Source organism: Solenopsis invicta, chromosome 5 (assembly GCF_016802725.1).
Source record: "Solenopsis invicta isolate M01_SB chromosome 5, UNIL_Sinv_3.0, whole genome shotgun sequence".
In the NCBI taxonomy this organism is placed as follows: Eukaryota; Metazoa; Arthropoda; class Insecta; order Hymenoptera; family Formicidae; genus Solenopsis; species Solenopsis invicta.
The window spans coordinates 13557543-13579914 of NC_052668.1; the positions used below are offsets into that span (position 1 = coordinate 13557543).

General features: G+C 28.6%; 2 protein-coding genes across 6 annotated transcripts in view; one reads left to right on the forward strand and one right to left on the reverse strand.

Annotated features, from left to right (window-relative positions):
- The window catches only part of LOC105200046 (neuropeptide CCHamide-1 receptor), a 55672-nt gene extending 54207 nt beyond the window's left edge, over positions 1-1465 (reverse strand). Inside the window, exon 1 of the mRNA XM_039450054.1 lies at positions 1256-1465. The gene's annotated coding sequence lies outside the window, so the exon portion shown is untranslated. The remainder of the gene's footprint in view (positions 1-1255) is intronic.
- LOC105200038 (neuropeptide CCHamide-2 receptor) overlaps positions 1-22372 on the forward strand; it is a 106489-nt gene that overhangs the window by 65851 nt on the left and 18266 nt on the right. For 2 of the 5 annotated variants that reach the window (XM_039450055.1, XM_026132647.2), the window contains exon 1: positions 2985-3259. The exons of 2 other annotated variants lie outside the window; for them this stretch is intronic. The gene's annotated coding sequence lies outside the window, so the exon portion shown is untranslated. Of the gene's footprint in view, positions 1-2974; positions 3260-22372 lie in introns of those variants that run through there. One more of the 5 variants, XM_039450056.1, reaches the window with a different exon arrangement.

Sequence of the window (22372 nt, forward strand, 5' to 3'; positions counted from 1 at the left end):
AAAGTAAGGCCAGTTAATAAAATAGCAATGTATAAAATGAAAGTAATATACGTGAAAATGTTTATATTAATGTGTGTGTGTGTGTGTGTGTGTGTGTGTGTGTGTGTGTGTGTGTGTGTGTGTGTGTGTGTGTGTGTGTGTGTGTGTGTGTGTGAGAGAGAAGAAAAAACATTACGTACTTATTATAGTCGATAAGAATGAATTATATATAATTATATATAAAACTTTTTTCCAAGGTTTAGAAGAATCTAATTAGAAATTATTTTTATGTTCCTTTATTCTTATTTTTAATTGCCGTTCAGACTGTCACGTTATTTGCATTTTATGAATTTTAAAAACTAATAAACTAAAATATACATTTTAATTGTCGCATTGTATTTTAAATAAAAGTAATCGTGACGAAAAAGATAATAGAGTCCTACTTTTTTCAAAAAAATAGCTATGTGCATTTAACAGAACACAAACATTTAACTTTCACAGTACATTATAAAAAACGGTTACTTTTTCCGAGAGTACATGGGTACTCTTGCGTCTGGCTATCTTTCATCTATGTAAATAGATGATGGAGCTGTAGATGATGGATCTATATATTCAAAAAATCTTTAACAATTCATGAACATACTTTCAAGTTTATAGAGGAAATGTCTGTATTTTATTTTGAGAAAGAAAAAACGTAGTTGTATAATTTAATTATTTTTGTAAAACTTTTATTTTGAAAAACTTTTATGGTTAGAAATCGATCAAACACGAAATATCAATTTTGTAAGAGTTAATATATAATTACAATAATACGATTATGTTTGTAATTGCTTAATACGTATGGTAATTTCAAGTTACCATTTTTTCTGAAAACGTATAACATATAATTAAAGTTCAAATTATAAATGCGTATGTGAGATACGCATATAGATACTAAAAAAGAAATATAAAGTGAAATTTTATGATAAGGGCATTTCAATGTACAGCTAGCATAACATTGGCTTTTCTCGTATAACGTGTGATAGTAAAATCGAGATTTCAAGTTTTATTTCAATATAACTATTTTGCATAGTTTATTTATGAAATTTATATCAAACAAATTTGCACATTCTATTATTTTTAATTTTTCATAGAAAAGGAATGTTGAAATTTACGCTGATCAGTTACTCAAATTATCTTATCATTGATCGATCTCAGTTATGAAAACGCAAGATCATTTTTCGACTTAAAAAATACAGTCAATAAAAAAAAATTAAATCGTAAAAAAGAAACGTACCTACGCATTGTTTGCCTTCACGTCCGTCCGATTTTATTTTTGTCTGTTTCCAATAGTGGTTCAACGTATAGGTAATCAATCACGAAGAATCAAATCTCGAAATCTAAATCTGAAAACCCGTACAATCGAAAAACTAGAACGTAAAACACTTATGCACTGGTACACTATTGCAAAGAACAGAAGAGGAGATAAGACGATGCGCCTTGATATTCTACACTTGAAGGTTGAGACTGAAAAAAAAAAAAAAAAAATCAGCGACGGTACTGAGAAAGTGTAAGTGCACATGAGAACTGGATGTAAGTACAGCTGGTCCATTTGGTGTTTCATTTACCATGGGAATACTAATTGAATTCCAAGTCGATTCGCAAACGAAACGCCAAATGGCCGAGAGCGGCGATTTAGCGACAGCAGATCGCGTTTCTTGAATATCTTCGCCGACGTCTCTCACTACAAGGGATACCCAGGGAAAACTGATAGCAGAGCCTAATATGAATAATTTATCTGTAGACAGTACTTGGATAATCATTTGACAAGTAGAATTACCGAAAAATACCATTGTCATAGATGAAATTTATTTTCATCCGAAAGACAAGATGTAAATTATATTAATTAAAAATGTAAAGAACGACCTCTCATCAATTCAATTGTGATTGAAAAGCATTTAATTAAAACTTAAAACAAACATTTATACTTCATAAGAATACTTTACGTGGAAAGAACAATTTTGCTGAAGTACAAATCTGAAAATATGTATGTTGAACCATTTTAAAAGCTGTATCAAATGTCAAAACTGTTTGCAGCAACATTATCATGCACTTTACATAATTATTTTGATGGCCTCAAATAAAATTATTTTCTTATCTGTATTTAACTAAATTTTTAGATGCCGCAGTAAAATTGTTTTTTCTATATACGCATACAAAAATACTTTATGACTACGTCTATGTACGTATGATTCTATGATAATCAAAGTGATTGATATACAGAAACTAATATATCTATTGTGTGCATGTTTGTTATCAATACAAAGCTAAAAATTTAATGGATCTACAAATTTTATTTGAAAACATGATCAGATAACAGATTACAGTTCTAGATTAACGTTTTAAAGTTAAATGATAATTTTTGTATAATATTACGTTTTTTTATATATGCATAAAAGTAATATTTTTAATACACTAATATTTCTACATAAATAAAATATAAATCATGATCTTTATTTCTTTTGTATAATTACAAACAAGAAATAGTATAATTCTATGATAATAATTATATAGTTTTCTAAAACTTATAAAATTTTATGTTATAAATTATATAAAAATCAATATATCTGCAATGTTTTAAATTAATCAAATTGAAAAGCAATTTTATTTTCTTTACTTTAATAAAAATATTAGAAACAGTTATTTTTTTCCTTAGATTTATTTCAGATATTGTACAAGCTTTCGATTATACTATTAAAAAGAAAAGCTTCTTGCTTACGTATATAAATCCTATTTATTATCTTGAAACGTACGTAATTAAACCGAAATCACGCAGGAAGGAACATGAGACATGCAATTTAGTAATTGCACTGACACACGATAGATCTCTCTTTTTTAATTGCTTTTTCCCAAAAAGAAGCTTTTGAGAAGCTTTGGAGGGGCTAAAGACTGGCAAAGTGAGAAAGGCCGGAGAGATGAGGTAAAGGGATAAAGATGGAAGCTTGATATTTTGCGACTGCGTCGAACGGACCTCCGTCGGTCTTCCGTGAACTCCAGATTCCCTTCAGTTTACGCTGCGCACTCGATCTGATATCCCGAATTGATATCCCGCTGCTATACTTTATAAATTCGTATTTACACTTTACTCTGTGGTGTGAAACTTTGTCGTATATTTCATTTATTGGTTTTGATACATTGATCGAAGAGATTACATTACAAAATAAAAAATAAAAAAATTTTCCATCTTTAAAATAAAAATTAAAGCATCAGTGTGCAACTTCTTCCCAAAGAATTTGTTCAGGTATATATTACTAAACATTATAATATGATTATCATTTTAAAATTCAACACAATGTTTAACGTTATGTTCTTTATTTTATTTTTTACATATAATTTATAGTAGTAATCCTTATAATATTTTGGGTATGTTAGTCTAGTTTTTCAATTGTATTTGCATTTGTAATCTCAACAATGAGAAATGAAATAATCAAAAACAAAAAATGCATTAAAATAAATATTGCAGAAACAAACTGCTAAGAAAATTTTGTTTTAATAGTAACTGTTACTTGATTTAACCTCCTTTTGTGAAAATGCTCCAGTTTTACGAAACAGAAGTTTGAAGAAGAAACTTAAAAAGTAAACATATTTCAAGAATTACTTTTTGTTCTTAATATCCGTGTCATTGATCAAATACTTACAGACAAGATAACTGCTTCTTAAATGAAATTTTCATTTTTAATTTTAAATATTTTTGTATCAGATGTATACAAGAAAATATTGATTAATATCAAAAATAATGTCAACACTATGAGCAGTGTGTTCAAATCAAAAATTATTTTTTTCTTACACTAGGTTTTTATAAATTCGTAATTAACTTTTTTTAAGTTTTTATTTAAGCATCTATATATGTATTTTGACAAATATGATCTTTAATATAACAATACGTTTTGCATTTGCATATTTCATATTATCTGAGTTTTCGAACATGTACTTGAGGAACGATATTATACTCTAAAGTACAGTACAATGTTGCTTTCACGAACTATTCTAATTTATTTTCTCAAATAAGTCATAATGAAATATAATTAATAAGGGAATAACATTATTTGACATTAAATCTTTAGATATACATTGCATGACTTAATGTACTTGATTGTTGTTAGTTTCTAATTACTAGTAAAATATTTCTCTCTTAATTGCTTCAATCTCAGTAGGCAAATAAACATCATTTAACACTTTAAAGTTAAATTAAGTATCGATTAATATTTCGAATTTATTATTTCTATTACGAGAGATAAAACGAAGTGTGCGATAGGATTATATCAAAATATACTACATCTGCGGATATTAAAAGCACGTAGCTATGCTTTAGTTATAGTCGCATGTTTTTAATATCCGTATTTTTGTATTTTTTTAATATCGTAGTAATGTCGTTTTTATCTCTGACATATCCGTGAGATTTTTAATATAAGTGTTTGCATTTAATAAGGTGTCTGTGTTCGTAAATGCGCAATAATAAAAAAAAAAAAAGATTATAAACGATAGTTTTAAATTTGTGATAAATATATGTTACCCATTACAATTCATACTTATATGTCGAATACGTTCATCTGGTACTCATCTGCGTAGTGCAGTAGCGGATTTTAAGTTCTATAACAATATGAATGAAATCTTCATTTTTTTTCTATCAGATAATAACGTATACAAAAGAAATTAAAATAGAATATGAATTAATTAAATAATTTAAATAAATATTCTTTTTTTAAATTTTAAGGTATCTATGATTCTTTTAATTTTGTCATCGGTGATCCACGCAGCATTATTACATTTGTGAAAAAAAATATATTACATAACGACTAAAAAATTACCAAAAATATTAAAAAAAAAATCTGTTATTTATTGTATAAATGCAGAATAAAGCAGAAATACCGATTAAATATTTAATAATTAAAATTAATACTTATACTGTATGATAAACAAATCATGTAAGATTGATTCGGCACAAAATATATTAATTATTTATTTACTAATAAATTAATTTACTAATATTGATGATTAAACGTAAGAGTCGCGCGTCTGCCCTTTGTGTCAAAAAATCTGGATAGGGAAGAGTAGGGTAATTATGAACACCTAAGCAGAAAGTCAAACAAAAGCCGAGTAAAATACAAGTTCCTTTTTTATTTATAATCATACATAAAGTACTCGTTTATTAATTACTTATTAATAATTAGTTTTGATAAAATTTAAATATAAGATTAATTTTTAATAAAAAAAATGGAACACTAAGTGATTACCCCAACTACCGTGGAGATCATAAACACCACGTGAGACAATTACAGATGGTTAAATATCGTTGTTATAAGCACAGAGTAAACTGTTCATAAACAAGCAACTTTTTCGGGAAGTAATTCCTTATTCCCCGCATCCTCTACGCTTTTTGCAAATCTTCTACATTATTGGTTTCGATTTTTTTGTTATAATTTTGTGGCATCTAAAATAATTAATTATTGAAATTAAAAAAGATAAATTAAAAAAAGTATTGACAAACCTTTCTGGGTAATGACGAATGTTGAGATTTTTAGAGATTAGGACAAAAGTAGTTTAGAGTGTTACGGACAAAACGTTGCTCATAAAATAGTATTTGGGCTTATTTTATCTTTATTAAAATTCATTTGTATCATTTTCACAACAGCAACTTTAATTCAAGAAAATTACAATTTAATTCAAGAAAAAATTACTTGAAAAAATTTAATTATATTTATTTTGAACGCTACCCAATTTCACGCTACTACTGTTTGTCTGGCACTGCATGAGAACTGAACTGTTAATCGATGAAAAAAAACGTTTTCTTTCTTTAACATATTATTGCTGCGTTTGCGTTTATCCCGCGTTCGTCTGTACCTCACTCTTCCTTATTCATTCAGATCATATTCATCCAGGACATATAAAATTTTTAATCAATCATCTCTCGGAAAGTAATGGTGAACCACCGAAAACACCTTTACAAAAATAATTATCATTCAGTATTGCACCATGAATATGCAAATGGAGATCACCATTTTTAATCATGAAAGATCCATTTAAGAAAAAGAATTTATTAATAATTAAATTATGCAAAAGTATGACCAAATCATATTTATGAGCAATAACTTTGAAAATATAAACTCGCTGAAGATATAAACATGTCAATTATCTCTAGATCTTTCTTTCCGCGCGTGTATTAACATGTAGAATAGGAAAGGAAACTTGCTATAAATACTCGTATGAACATTAGTAACTAGTTTAATATTAAGTAACTTCGGTGACGCTTTCAAGCCTGTTGCAAAAGTTCATTGTACGGTACCTGTCATCAAACAGAAAGTTTCGGCAGAGACTAGAAGCTTCGACAGTCGAATGAATAGTTGCTATCACTATTTGATACATTCAATTTTCATTCGATTATTGTTATGCGAGAGTTTCGTTTGATATTGTTCTACTACTCTGTTCTACTATTCTCTTTCGCAATGTGTTCTTGCACATCTTAGCACATTTTGAAAAGCATTTTGCAACAAAGGATACAGTACTTTTTGGTATCAAAAGTATAGAAATATTGCACATTTGAATTCCTCAGTTGTCGGAAGCGAGGAAAGATGATATAAATGTTAGATAAAATTTTTTTTTTTAATTTGATGTAAATTAATTAATTGTTGTATTAAACAATTATTTATTTACTAATAATTAATTACTTATTAAATGATTTGAAAAAATTATATTTTTTACAATAAATAGCATTAATTATACATGTAAATAAAGTTTGTTATTTCTTAAATTATAAATAATACAATAATGAATATTTTTATAAATATTCTATTAAAATACAATTATATTGTTTTGATTTACGAATTAATCTCAACAAAATTTTCAGCCAAGTTAAACGCGTAAATTCCATATTGCGAAGATGTTCTTGATACTTTACTGAATTATTGTTGCTGCATTTTCTGGCTACGTTGTAGGTCTCTAGTCCCCAGGCTATAAATATTCTTACATGTTTGTATGATAGCCCTATTCTAAAGTGAATAAAAAAAAGGTGTAAAAGTAAAACAGATAAAGTTGTAAAGCGAAAGAAAATAACATTATGAAAAGTAACTTACGACTGTTGGCGATTCCATACGAGTTCAGTTCAAACGTGACGTGTAAAACAATTTATATATTATATATTCTTAGAGTTTAGTACACACATTAAGCACAATAGAAGCATATTAAAATTTATTGTTTACAGAACATGTTATTGATAACAAAACGTTTCGTTATGTAAAGGACAATCTGTTCAAGATTTTTTAATAATGTTCAATTGCAAAAGTATCTACCGGAAGTCGTAACATTAAAGTTGTTATCATTATCATTTTAAACATGTAAATAATATAATTATTAATAATAATTAATACATCCCAGCTACAAAATACGTTAGTTATCTGCGAATTAACTATATTATTTTACATAAACAAAAAATTGTAACAATTTTACAAAAAATCTCTTAAAAATGTATTTAAAATTTAATTTTGCAAAAACTTAAATTTTCTTCCAAGTGTAATCATATCGTATTTAAAAAATTAAAAAAGAATTTTTAAACATGATATAATTATACTTTGATTTATAAAATTTTAATATTGCTTAATGGAAATAATTGTAAAATATTTTTTATTATTTTAATTGAATATTTAAACGAGCGATAGCAAAAGAACATTCAAGCGTAAAATTGATCAGCATTGAAGCTATTTAATTGCTAATTAATCACTAATTAATTGCATAATATAAGTTTAATGAAAATTATACTATTTAACTATTTGTACAATTAAGAAATAACAATTATTAATTATAACATAATATTATAAATGTTTAGTTGTGTTATTCAATTGTAAATGCAGTTTGAAAAAGTAAAACATTTTGTGCATTTATTATATATACACGTGTAAGAGAGCGAAGAAAATGCATCAGGTGGCATATGAAAATCTGGGAGTCGAGATTGTGCGATTTTGAATTGTTCAAAAAGTTTAATCCGATTTTCTATTATGAAAAGTCTGTCGGATTTCTACTTACATCATTAGCTTCATGAAATTTCCCAGGATGATTGTAAAGAGAGTCTAGAAACTATAATTTCATACGTAATTTCTATATAGAGTAGAACGCAGTTTGCTGACATATAAGAGATGGTTTCTAATAATAGGAAATGCGCTTACAGTGAACAGAAATTTGTACACATATATACTCTATGCTATTTTCATTATATATCATGTTTCAAAGGTGTTACCACTTTTGATTTATAATTCTTGTTGAAGATACGATCTTCATTCCCGAATATTTTCTTAGTAAAATAGAATTTTCCTATTTTCCTGACACCATAGTATTTTATACGTGATCTTATAATAGAATAGGTATAATCTCTATTATGGTATCACATATTTTTACGCTTTATGTAATACGTTTCGTGTTGTTTGTATTATTTCGTTACATAATTTTATAGATTAATAAATTTTAACTGACAGAGGAACTTTAAACATATGATAAGGTAATGTGATAAATTTTTTAATATTTGAAATGAAGCTACATAATGATATTACTGGATGTTTACATATTTTGCTGTAAAATTAAATGACGGAAAATGCAATTAGCTATTTCTTTTGTAAAAATGCGATTATGCATTTTTTAAACTGGTCACAGTTACGACGTAATAAATGTCCGCGTATGTAAAATCATATTTTAAAGTATGATTAAAATGCAGCTATACGCCTGCATGTTGACACAAACTGTACTGTAATTTGATAAAGAAAATTGTCTCTTCATATGTTTTGTAACATATTCGTAATATATATTTCGTAATTCTTGCAAAATGTACACATCGCCCTTTTATAAAACGCGAATGGCATGCATATTGGCTTACCTGGAAAATTCTTCGATTACTAATGGATAATGATAAATGCGACGTAAAGATCAATTAATTTTTTATATCAATTTTTTTATTGTTTTAACAAAAGATCATACTTAAGCAAAGAAAAAGTTATTTAATTAAATGTAAAGAAAATCTATTACATAATATGTGCCATCTTCAGTAATATAAAACATATATTAGGCATATCAAAATAATTTATAATTTATCTACAGCATATTGTTTATAAATATGTTACATACCAGTACAATGCATAAAAAAATTAAATTATATTGTACCGTGTTCTCGAGAAAATGTCTAACTCAACTGCAATAGAAAGAAAGGAGTTATATCGTTGAAAATGGTCTTTAATACCGTTGCTGTAAGCAATTCTCTTAACTGAGCGATCTTATATGTGCCGATGTAATCTCTGTGTGCACGTTCAGTATAATGCAACGCGTGAAAGCTATTCTTGCATTTCTATTACAATTTTTTTAAATACAGAAATTCTATTTCTCATCTTTCGTTAATATTTTCTAAGTCTATTTTATTTCTCAATATTTTTGCGCATATGGGAGTTTCGCATCGTGAAGAATATTTCTGGTAATATATGGAACATTTTATATACAAATATAAAGAGAAACTGTTCAAATGCATGTATTCCATTTCTTTCTCATCAAAAAGTTTGACGTGTGATGACATATAGCAATTGGTTCACATACTATTTTCATGCGGATCCAGAATGAGATTCACAATATTATTATTTAAAGCGACAGCATTGGCAAATAATAGGGAATAACATCTCGTTGTCATATTGATTAATGTGCATTTTAGCAGAAGTAGACGCCGCGATACACATCGATCGAAAGCGCCAGGACGCAATGTCATCTTTGATTTTATTCCACTTCATATTAAACTTTGCAGCAAACTGAATAAAGAGATTTAAACATCGCGTTTTATTTGCATTTTTTGTTACAGTATTTTATATTCAGTAAGGGAAAGTGGCACCTTGTTTCAAACCTTGTGAATTTAAATAAATAGGGGAGAGTACCGCACATCTTACAGTGCCGGGTAATTGCTTTTAACACTAGGTACCAGCAATTTACTGCCATGTCTGTTAACATTATACCCTTCCTATATAACACAGGTGAGAAACTCCCATTTCCGTTTAGTAGTGAAGAAGTCATATGGTGAGCGTAAAACTATATTTTTGTAACGTTCGAGTATTTTCACTTATTTTTCGGCATTGATTCCTCCTTTGATTTCTTCCTTCTTCATTTCTATGTTTTTACAAAAATTTTGTTTGCAAAAATGATATGTAGTTTAAGAATTTAAGTATTTACTTTAATTTTAATTATCAGCAGATTTTATGTTTAAACTTGAAAAATCTGGTATAAAAAAAAATTATTCAGTACTGAAAGACAATTTCTAAATTTTATGAAAATTGGATAATTTTTTCTAAATAATTTACACTTTTGCTTGAAGATATTTTTAATTGTAGATTCTCGGGTTTTTAAAAGATGTTTTAATGTAACAATGTGTTTAATAAAAATCAATTATTCTGGACCACATTAAAATCACAGTAAAATAACTTATTGTATTCGGTACTGTACGACTTCTCTTCCCTACGATTTGATAAATTTTTCTGCTTCATAATGTAAAGTTATTATAAGAAACAAGAATGTGACAACAGTTTGAGAGTTCTCTGTCATAACATTCATAGAATAGACGAGATGTCTACATTCAGTCACCATTTGAGTAATTGCATCGTTGATTGGCTAATTTAATATAAATTTTTTTGATTGGTACATTAAAAAATTTCTAGGCCAATGCGAGTGGATATGCGCCCTTTTCTGTACACCTTCCATTTATTAATTTATTTCGAATTAATTGAATTTTCACCAATTCTTTTTCTCGATTAAATTTTTGATTTTTAATTGCTTGTTTTTATTCAATACTAAAAATAATACATTAAAATCTTGATGAAACATAAAATTCTGTTAACAAAATCAACAAAAATATGGGTGATTTCAAATGAAAGGTGGTTCAACTTGGAATTAGTAGTTCCAAATCGTATCGAAAACAGCATATTTTTATTTTCCGCTATAGTTCAACGCAGATGAGAGATATATCAAAATGGTCTGCAGTAAAAATGAAGGAAATTATAAACTCATTTGAATCTTATAAAGAGCAAAAACTTCAAATAGACCTGATTTATCCTACTTTCCCCCATGTAGAAAGGAAAATTAAAACTATGAAATGAGATGCAAATTAAAAATCTCAAAAAATTACTCTGAGTTTTGGTTAAGAAAATATTTATTCCAAATTGGTCATAGAATTTATAAAGAAATTGGGATTCGATCAGACTGGGATATGTTCGTATTTCCTGGAATATCATCCAATTTACTTGCAGAGAAAAAGAGAGATTTATTTCATCGTTTGATTTCATTTTAGATTGTTTTTCTTCCAAACATAAATATATATACAATATTATAATAATTATATATCGATCTCTGAACAAAGAGTTGAATATATTTATAAGATGCCTTTTTTATACTTATTTTTACATATTTTATCCAATAAATTTTCATTATCTGTTAAGCTTAAAATCCTCACCGTTTTCACGTTGCTGAAAGACGATATCCTCGTATCAACGATGTTTATGCTCGTTAACCACCGAGCTCAATCTTTGAAATTGATTCCTCGTTGATTTTGCCTTGATAGAGATGCCAATTCCGCAATTCTAGCAAGAAAGTGGCTTGATAATGTATTCAGTTATTGTCACGCACAAATTAGGGCAAAGCGTACTGTTAAATTGTGGTGTCCTGTAAACCTTCAATAAAGCGATGTGAAGTTTATCGATGCATATATTTATCTCATTGTTTACAGCAAACAGATTGCTCTTGAATTAGACTGAAGTCACACCGCTTGCGGTCTGTTTATGCAATTTGCGTTACAAATACAAAGATATAATTATATGTAAGCAAATAATACATTGTATTACAAACACATATTATAATTAGAAGACTGATAATCGCGTAATTATGAAATTAATGTTCTGGTATAATTATGAAAATGTCGAAGTTTCAAATTAAGAGATAAACGAATGCGTATCCATTATTAATTAAATTTTACATACACATATGACACTATAACAAAAAAATGCTCATTTTTCCCTCTTCTCCTTTAATCGAAAAGATTAATTGTGACGTTATTATCTAGGATAACATTATATAAAAGGATTTGATTACTGATTCAGATTGATTGTCTCGTACTTCAAACATCAGATCGATCAATTTTGAAGCACCAAATTGATTAAAGATATTAAACAAAAAATTTCCATTTGTTTGAACTCAGTGGCAATTTTAAAAATAATATTAGGAAAAATAATAATATTGTTTCTGGAATTAAATATAAATACATTGCTAATATTTAAATAAAAAAGAGAATTACTTTTGATCAATCAATGAATTGAATTTAATTAACCAATCTTTCATTTCGAGGAGAACACAAAGAAAGAAAAAAGAATATTAATTGCTTAAGCCGGAAGCGTTAACAACATAAAACGACTTTAAATTCTCTGTGTAATTTTTAAATTGCCGATGACATTTAGCGGCAATACAGTCGCATCGCCATATCTTTGACGTACAACGAACGAGTGAAAATATTAATTTTCTCATCAGGTTAGAAAGTAAATTTAAATATTTTAAATATTTTAAAATAAATGCAATATGACATGCTAAATTAAATAATTTTATGATCAATATAGTGTTACTGTATTATAATATGCAAAATGTTAAAACTTATTCTTTACAGTATTTATATCAATTTTTAGCGATTTTTATGTAAAAAAAAAAGAATCTATCTTAAGTTTTTGTCAGGTATCGAAGATAATTTAGCAGCTTTACTTTTACACCAGTAAACTCTAATAGTTACTGCATTACTAAATCACTTTTTTATGTGACAATAATTTCGGAAATCATTTCGCGGATTAAATATAGATTGCGATATGTTTAGGCATTTTTCTCTCTGAAAAATAAACTCTACGATGTTGCATAAAAAATTCTCATATTGCATTCACTTTATAGGGTTGTATCATTTTATCCCCTAAATAATAAACGTAAATATTATTTAATATTTTTTTTAATTAACCGTTGAAATGCTCAATACATGATGCTAACAATATTACAAATATTATCTACAAAATTCTCTTATTTTATTTTAGTAAATTTATCAAGATATAACATAGAATTTATTATAGAATAAATTGATTTACGTAGTCAAAAAGAAGTTGAACTAAAGTATGGAAAAAAAGACGCAGAAAAGCTTTATGTATTTATAAGAAACTTATAAGTTTCCAGATGAAGTACGTTGCTATTCTTAGAGTTAAGATTGATTTGGAGTCGGCAAGTAGTTGGCGTGTAACTTATTGATAGATCATAACTTGTGTGATGATGCTTTGGCTAATGAAAGCTAGGATGCACATCATAAAATTCATACTTGCGGAGCGAAATTAGTAAATAATGTACAAATATGCTAAAGTTTCTTTAATGATTCAAAAGATATGTTAAACTTACACGTCGATGGCTGAAAGTACATTTCTGACTTGTGCTCGTTGAATAGCGACTCTCCTATTAGCAAAACCTTTCCATGAACTCGTATGAATTCGTATAGTTCGGTAGAGAATAAACGAACTACTCTCCGAATGAGCGTTTATTTGGCAGTCCCCTCTAATAACACGCTATGATTAAACGTTAAATGTATCTCCCAATATTTAGTTTAAATTGTAGATTAATGAATATATGAATATGCTAACGGGATCGATAAAATATTCGGCGGCAATTTGTCGGCATAGGGTACTGCGCATGGTAGATATCCCTCAGGAACATTGTTTACTTCAACAATATACACTGTCAATATTAATGAAGATGATTCTTTACTCTGTGTTCTTACGAAATAAATGTGAAAACATAACTAAAAATAAATAAATAAATAAATATATAAACGCAAGATGGAAATTTGTTGATCAAATATAGATTTATAGATAAAACATAGAAACAGCTGTATGTTACATTATAGTTGAAATAGTACTAACCATGATATACCGATTATCTTTCTGATATGGGCCACGAAATTTCTTGTATGAAATTTCACGAGAATTTTAGTAGATCCATTCACAATAACATTGCATTATGTAAAGTAACGGATCTACATACGATCAGAAACGATTGGTATTGAATCGCGCGAATGACGTATATCGTGTATTGCTTTAAAATATAAGGTAATATTATGCGGAAGTGTATGTGCGACCTACTGAAAAATAGGTATTTTTCTAGGTTTCCTTCAGAAGTATCAATTTTTCGCTAGAAACATCAGCTGAAACACTGCTGAGAAAAGTAAATTTTCTAAACATTATTAGTTAAGACAAAATCTCAATATGGTCTAAAAAGGGCAAGTTTTTGTAACATTGAGAATTTCTTTATTAATTTCACAACGACAAAATAATAATAATCAATGACGCTTATGTCATTGGATTACAAAATATTGCAAGTAGTGTTAAAAAACACAGGAGTATATAAATGAATATTAATGCGATGATAATTAGTTACTTGATAATATTTTCTTTGTTATACACTTTATCCTTTGCACTTTAAATATTTCATTTATCACATCCTTCAATAAATCGAGAAAAATAAGTGGAATAAATATTATTATTTTATATAATATATCACAACAAAACAAATTAATCTTGATTTTAACAAGAGCGACGTAATTGAATATAATTTGTCAACGTGCAACGTTATAAAAGGGAAGTGTTTTGCGATGATTAATATCGCTCCACTTCTCACGCTGAAACTCGTAGAAAAAAATAGACCGAGCACAAAAATATAAGGTTTCAAGGGACATGTAAAAGAGACGGAATACATAAAAAAGAGAAGAGACAATTGCGTAAATCAAAGAAAGAGAAAGGTAGCAACTGCTTTCTATGTTTTTTTTTCTTCTACCAGCACGTTTGTTCTATTTTTTACTACGACCGGATTGAAACTCTCAAAATTGCAAATTGTTAATTGCGGTTTTTGTGATCTTGACAGGCGAGAGTATTGTGAACGGATTATTTTTGTCCTTTGATTACTATGCTAACCGGTGGCTTTTAATTTCACCGATCTTGTCTCGCAAATACACTAGCTTGAGGCAAGTGATACAAAGAAACCTACGGAGAAGTATAGGTGATTGGACGCAGAGGTAAGAGGCAAAATACAGTGACGAAGTAGATAGGGCGGTAGTGATCCGCATCTATATATCATCTTTGATCGAAGAACATCGGAAGTTCCTTAAGTTCGCTATTTCCGCGAAACATTATGCTCCCCGAGAGGGGAGCTCCCCGAGTTACTTGCATCTCATATTTACCTTCATCTCTTTGCGAGCGATTAATATCCTTTTGCAAGCACCTTCGTCAAGTCTTTCGTATAAAGTAAGAAATTTAAGTTGGAGACGCTCGTAAAACAGTTATATGTCACGTTTTAACGTAAAATTTTTCTGGAAATATGAAGCTCGAGATGAGAAATTGTTCAGCAAGAGTATGAGAGCTTGCGTGAATAACGGTGTGATCGATATTTTTTATAATCCTTAATTTAAATAATTTCTATATATTTCTCTCTCTCTCTCTCTCTCTCTCTCTCTCTCTCGTATGATATATATGTTTCGATATTTGTATTCCCAGATAGCAATGCATTCCTGGCACAAAAAGAGGAGTTTACTACTACAAATTTTCCTTTGGTTGCAATCACGTTGCTATAATGAAGTTGCTAATTCCTTCAGTACAGAGCAACCTAAAGGGAAGGAAATTGTTTTTCAGGCAATTGAAAAACAATAGCTTACAGAACTTATTAATATAAAATTTCCAATAACTTGTTATATAGTAAAATCGAATACGCGGCATGCATTGCCAGCAATATTTTAATCAGAATCGGAAGCAGTTTTCATTAAAAAAAAACAACTTAGTAACGCATTTTTATCAAATTGATAGCAACGTGCGGAAAACTTGCTATCTGGGTTGTAATATTCTACGCGTATTATCTCCGAGTTCAGTAGTCTACCGATTTTATAAAGCGGCACTATTGCAATGATATTTCTCGAACAAGTAAAGTTTGCGTTCTTGGAGAGAAAATGAAAATGTGTTTTGTGCCAAATTTATAAGCACGAGGATAACCTCTGAGGATTACAAAAGTATAAAAAAAACAATTTATTAATATTTGAGGCCCGGAAGTGCCCCGTTCAGCCAGAAGTAGTAACGTATACTAGTAAACGTGAGAGTAAAAACTCCTATACGTCTTTCCTAGGTTTTGTGCTAAAATGTAAAAGAGTGAGGGCAAGTTTTAAGACCCTTAAAAGTAAAAAGGAAAAAAAAAAAAATTTGTTAAGATACAAAGTCGGGAAGTGCTCCGTTCAACGGAAAGTAGGAACGTATGCAATTAAATCTGCGATTAAAAATTTCTATCCGTCTATCAAACTTCAACTACATTATTTCTCATATATAATCAACATATTCTCAAGCTTCTATTGATTTTCTGCAATTTAAGCATTCTTTTGCGTCTATGTATTGCACCTAGATTTTATATTCGTCAACTTTCGATGTTTAAAGTTATTCTATATGTATATCAAACACACACACACACACACACACACACACACACAGAAAAAAATTTGGTAAAATTAAGGAAATTATTTTAATATAGTTTCCTTGATTTAATAATTTATGTGTTTGCCGTAAACGCATTTTTTAAATTTTAGTAAATTTTGTTCTCAGTGTATACGAGTACATTATACCAAGATATAAGATTATTATACCAAAAATTTCAAAAGTATATTAGCGTTAATTTATCATTCTTTTGCATGATAGTAGTGCTCTTAACTTTCGCCATTTTTCTTTGAAATCAGTGACATTGTAGCCATGAAATACCATAAAATACCATTAATGCTTGTCTACAGATTCTAAAAAACGTGACAATGACATGAAGAAAGAACAGAAAAGAGATACTGCGAAAAATGCATCAAAGTCATTTTATCTTAAATAAATTTTGCCTGAAGAATTTTAATGCAGCGTTTTCATTTGTTTGCGTATTTGCTCATTCGCATTTTTTTTTTTTTTTTAAATTATGTTAATTTGCCAGGTCTTACTGTTATGAACATCAATTTTAATAAAGATAAATTTAATAGACATTTAGATAGTACAGAATGCATAATATTATTTCTACGTGTAATATAGATTATATTTGATATGTGCTACATTGTAATGATTTAATATATTTAATATACATATTAAAATGTTTATTGTATTTTTTCGGCATTCCTATTTCTTTCTACTTTGATGCACATTGCTTGTAAGATTGAATCAGAACAATATATTGCACACGAACTAAAGAGCGTAAAATAATTATCTGCCAAATAAAGGGTAATGAAATACCATCTTTATCTGTTTTATTTTAAAAACAGAAATAAAATTTTTTTTACAAACAGAAGTATAATTTTTTACATTTGCAAAAAACAAGTAATAAAATTTTATCACAGATTACCATTCATAATTTGCATGCAAAACTTAAAAATCTCTAGTCATTCTATTTTATTCATCAGTCTCGGTACTACTGGTGAGTTTCGCATATGATGAATTTTAAATACCATTACGTGGAAAAAACTAAGGAAACTGAAATTCAATTATCAAACAGAATAAAATGGTTGCGTAATCCATTACCACAGGCGTTATGAAAATTACGTTAGTATAGGCGATATAAAAATTTGTTACGGAAACTGTTAATACAAGTGATATAAAAATTCTACGTTTAACTACTTTAAAATGTTATATCACATTTAGCTAAAGTCATCCTCGTGATAATATATGACAAAATATGTGAAAACAGCGTTATTTTGCAACTTTAGTTACAAATTTCTCCAAATTATAATTCTCTCAATTGCGGTAGAGCTCAATTCGGAAACCAGTTTCATACTCAGCGTTCAAAATAACCGAATGATGGCTCGATACTTCTCTTTATCTTGTTCTATATTCAGACTAACCAATCAAAGCAATCACTATTTTCAACCGATCCTTATATTTACACTGACTATTGAGCATCGAAGAAATATTATTATAAAAAAAAATGCTGTTATTATTTAAAAAATATACGTTTTATTATAATAATCCATTATTTGAATTTTTTATCTTTTGTTGAATAAAGTACAAAAAATTGTTAAATATTTAAAAAATTATAAATAATTTTGTGTTATTTGTGTGCTTCTTTAAAGTTTAAATATTTTTCAAAATTGACAAAAGAAATGATATATTGCTGCATACACAGAGTCGTGCACGTTAAAGGCACGTCAGTCAAGGAGGTGGGCCTTTTTAGACAGGAAACTGTTTTTCATAGTTTTATTCCGAAAGAAAATCTTTCTGTGATCAAGTTTACGTTCCGTCAAAGCAATTTTATCGGTTATTTCAAATATTTTCATAGGACCGTCATATAAAAGTCTACTGAAATTTACGTAATGCATGAAGTAAAAGTGCAAATCTTACATCGCGGAAAAAATATTAGAAGTCCAGTCGTGAAGAGGACTCTTTAAAAGGAAAGATATGTTTCTCCGTTGATTCACGTTTATGTTTAAATAATGTAGCTCAAGCTTTAAAAGATATCTTCCTTTCAAATATATCAGATGACAAAATTAATAACATTTTACCGTTCTCAAGAGAAATTCAACGCAGTGGAAGAGCACTTGTCACAGCGACAACAGTTCGACCGGACCCAGATATCCTTTTGCATTTCCTTCCTTGGGGCATTGGACAACTAGCGTAATTTAAACTTCAACTCGCACATGTTGCCCCTAAAGATTAAACGAAATTCAGATTTACGCGCAAATACTTTTTATTACTCTCAGCTTTTATCATCTCGCGTGAAGCAGATTCGATACATATTAAAAACTCTACTAAAAATACGTGATTTCCATCGAAATGTTCCAGTTGGTACGAAAACACGGTTATTTATCGTGAGATCCTTTAATCTTATTTCATAGTAGCCCATATAATGGGCTACTATGTCTATTGCCATGATTTATTAAATTTAAATTGTAAGAGGCATTGTACCTAATAAATATCAATGCGCTGCTGTAATAGCGTATGCCCGTTATATATATGTGTATTCAAGACCATGCATTTCATCTCATTCTCTTGAGTATATTACACGTATTATATATATATATCAACCGTGATCCCGTGCACTATGTACAAAATTAATAGTCAACGATATATTGTGTTGACGTAACGTTGGACGATATACTCGTTCTGTGATGAAGAAATGAACGTTGATTTCAGTCAAGCGTTTTCTTAAAAGCGCAATACGATTGAACGCACACAGCTTTCATTTCTTTTTCTTAATAATTTACTACCGTAGCTCTTCAGTAGTAACGTTCGTTTAACAATCTGCTTTACTTTGTGCGTTTGTACGTACTGTTTTAAACTTACTTGAAATAAATTGTCTTTATATCTTGTTCACGCTTCCTGCTACCACTTTATCTGTATCGCGCATATTTTTTATCTTCACTGAGGTTCCTGGAAAACTAGCTTGACGTTAACAGAACCACAAAGAGTTTCTTCTGCAATACTTTACATCGAGAATGTAATTTGTAAGTGATTTCTTTTACAGATTAATTTAGCAAGCGTGTCTTTTTTTTACATACAGAAAAAAAATGCTGTTGAATCAACACCATAAGTCTAATTGGAAATATTTTGTTAATTCAATAACAGTATTAATGAAATAAAAAGAGTACAATTAAAAACAAATATAGTTGAATGAATAAAATTCAGTTGAATCAACTACGTATATTAGTTATATCCCGTGATTTGATGTTTAATTAAATCAAACTATGTTTTATTAATTCATATTACAGGATTTCTTTTATTAGATGTACATGTTTGAACACTTCTGCTTTAGTACGTGCTTTATATGTTTTCTTTGACGTCTTCATTGTGCTACTTTCTTTTAAAAATAACAATCCAAAAGGAAGGGGAGAAAAACAAAGATCCCGACAATCATCACATTCTACAGTAAAAAGACGTACATTTCTGAAGTCGCTTGAACATTTATTTTATCCATGCTAAATCTCAATCTTCCTTTTTATGACTTTATGTAAGATCTTTTATTAAACGGGCAGATTATCATTTTGATTTTTAAAAGCAAACTTGAGTTTGACGATAACAATAATTAATCACTCTGAATTTCTGTGTTTTTAATCACATGGTTTTCCATGCTTTATTTTTATGATTTATATATATATATACATTCATATCTGAACGTTTTTAAATCAGTAATTTGATCAGAAAAATCAGGATGAACAGGATAAATCAGAATATACAGGATGATAAGAATAATTTTAAAAAATAACGAACATATAAAGATGATATTAATATCTTCGTAAAGCTCACAATCCATGACGTGACAATTAATAAATGAAACCGGTTTGTAATAGAATATAGAATTTGAGATCCTTTTCACACCGATTACTACTTCGACAAGTGTCATTCCCAGCACGGATTAACGGAACGTGACGTTATTGGGAATTCACGATGGTTAGAATATAAAAATTATAGCTATAGATTCCGCAATATGTCGGTCATTTGGAAATGTAACTCGTGCTGTTTGCTTTTTAAAATAAATTGCATATTTCTCATTCTAGTAGTTTTGTATCTGCAACGTGTTTTCTCTAATGCACACAAAAAAAAATTCGAAAATAAAGAAGGAGATTATGGCTACTGTGATCATTGAGACCACTCCTAGTATCTCCGTTATTAGGTGACAAATTCTAACAATTGCTTATAGAATTATTTATTTAGTAACCCGTTATTTTTTAGTGGCGCTAATATGCCAATACACAATAGCTGACAATAGTGACAATTTTTGTAAGGCGTTTTTACTTTTGAGTACTTCTAAACTTTTTTAAAATACATTTTAGCACTCTTAACTCTTAAACACGTAAGTGGGTCTGAGAGACCCCATATGAAGTTTTGAACGCTTGCTATGTGAAGACGGAATGAGATAGGAGGTTCGGACCAAGACGTAAAAAAAGTTTGAAATCTTCTCTTTCAATTGATATAGTTGATCAACTTTTTTGGTCAACTAGAATTCGAACGGCACGGCAGCAAAGTTTTGTTAGGGTCAATGCGACCAATATAGTGTGTAAGTGAAACTTTTTTTGTGAGTATTTTACATAAAAAAACTGGACAAAATACGTTCGAACAAGTCGATTTGCAGATGTTACTCGAATATACTCTGTCTAAAGTTGGAATACTATAAAATGTTGTAGAAAAAAGAGTTTTTCCGAAATATATCATGAAACACATCAATTTTCAATTTTAGACACGATTCCTCATATTCGCCTTGTTACATAAGTATATTTTTTAATAGAAATAACAATAATATAATTTTTTTTGAAAGTATGAATCTTTAGCTTTAAAACGCCGTAGTGTAAAGTTCTTTAAAGTTTTTTGTTGCAAAGATATGATTTTTTTTTTTAAGTGGATTTTTAGATGCCTAAAAATACCTCATATTCTCCATATTATATAATTATACTTTTTAAAAGAAATGACTTTGCCAAATTTTATTTTGAAAGTGTGACTCTTTAGCTTTAAAACGCCGTATTTAAAAGTCCTTAAACGTTTGTTGCTGCGAAGATATGATTTTTTGAAAGAAAAGTGGATTTTTGATGCTTAATGGTTTTGCTTTTATAACTTCACAATAAATTATTTGTCGGCAATGCCGATTATGCAGTCACACTCCTGAGATTTTGAACTTTTGTTTTAAAAAAAAATCGTAGAAAAATATTGATTGTAATCAAAATTATAGCTTCTCAAAGTTGAAATTGTCTCCCAGACTCAAAAATGTGTTTCCGTATTTTACAGGATCGGTGTGTTTAAGGGTTAATTACACATATTTTCTCATTCTTTTTTAATTTGAGAATAATATTACACATATCTATGTACACGAGTGTTTTTGTTATTCAACTTTTTATCCAGCTGTACAGATTTCAAATTATGCATAATTAAACAATAACATGGGATTTTGTTAACATAAATTTTTAAGTGTATTTTTTATATCGAAATATTTCTTCGATAAATCAACTGTTACTCTCGAGGGCGGTATTCAAAAACATTAGAGATATTTTATGCTTGTTGTTTAATATTAAACAGAGATAAAATAATATTTCTAATGATATCTCTTCTTCTGAATACAAGAAAATTCTAAATCAAACAAATTCTAAACAATGGAAAATTAAAAATATATAATTTTGTAACAAAATACTGTGTTTTTTTTAACTAAACCAATCTTTTAAAATGATTTTGGGCCTAACCATATTATCACTTTTTTTCTTTCACTAATTATGCAGTGCATCACGTGATAAATCACACGATGAGTAATGAATATTTTATTACTTTGAGTTTAGAATCTGTTAAACAACATTTTGGTGAATAGA